This window comes from Protobothrops mucrosquamatus, unplaced genomic scaffold, assembly GCF_001527695.2.
Source record: "Protobothrops mucrosquamatus isolate PMUCROS unplaced genomic scaffold, P.Mucros_1.0 scaffold644, whole genome shotgun sequence".
NCBI lineage: Eukaryota > Metazoa > Chordata > Lepidosauria > Squamata > Viperidae > Protobothrops > Protobothrops mucrosquamatus.
In genome coordinates this window covers 309,586-310,771 of record NW_015386935.1, presented here as the reverse complement: position 1 = coordinate 310,771, position 1,186 = coordinate 309,586, and positions in this window count along the sequence as shown.

Here is a 1,186-nt window from a genome sequence, read left to right as displayed (position 1 = left end):
TAGTAGTTAAGGCACCAGGCTAGACAGTGGGATGACCCTAGGCCAGTCACTTCTCTCAATCCTAGGAAGGAGCAGGCAAAGATAAATCACTTCTAAAACTGTGCCAAGAAAACTGCAGAAACTAATCCAAGCATCATCACTAGGAGTCCACATTGACTTGAAGGCCACAACAACAAAATAAGTAGATGTAGGACCTAGGAATTCCAATAAACTACAGTATACCTGTAAAAATATATCAGCAGGATGATGTAACAATCAAATAACATTATGTCCAGCTTCACCTGCAATATTTTCACCAGGGACTTGATAGCAAGATCTTGTATACTTTTTAGTCTGAGTTCTCTGACTAATAATACTTAAGCGTCTAGGAAATTGCTTATTTATTAGTCACTTAAGACCAGTGAGGCAGCAGTTCCTACTTTCTCTGTCATTGTTATGTAAAGAATTGGAAATAGAGTGCTATGACAACCCACATGGTGTACCTGGACCAAAAAGTTGGATGATAATTATTACTATTACATTCAAACGATTGCTGAGAGACTTCCCAAATTAGGCCTTACCTAGAATGCTACTGATTAAGCTTAGAAGTCAACTTCATTATCCATTAGAGGTCTATCAAGCTTCCTACCTCTTTTAATGAATTATTCATATTTCAAACTGTATTACATTACATAAATATAATGCATAATTCATTCTTATTGTAAATGTTATGTCATATTTTACCCTTTCTTCTCAAGCTAGTCTGCCATACAGAATTGTTTCAGAAGTAAATGCTATAAATACATGAAAGCAAAAGCCAGAGAAGATTCAGCTTCTGTAACAGCAATCATCTGTTCTTCTGCCTATTCATCAAACCTAGTTCCAGATGCTTAATTATCAGCCTGACCTCTCATATATAACTTGTAGACCATGTTGAATGGGGATATCAACCATGTGGAGTTTACTCATAATTCAGGAGTGTGCATTTGAGTGTAATGTAAATTACTGTATCATATTAATGCATCCTTATTGTAATATTTCAGTAAGTACATACATTATTAACTTTATTAGTCCTTTTAATCAGTTCTATTTTCATATTTTGTTTACCCATGTTAAGAGACAGAAAAATAAATCAATAAGACAACCCTAAGCAGGAAAATTGGAATAGTTTCTTTATGTCCCAGGTAAGCATTAATATGAGGTTTTT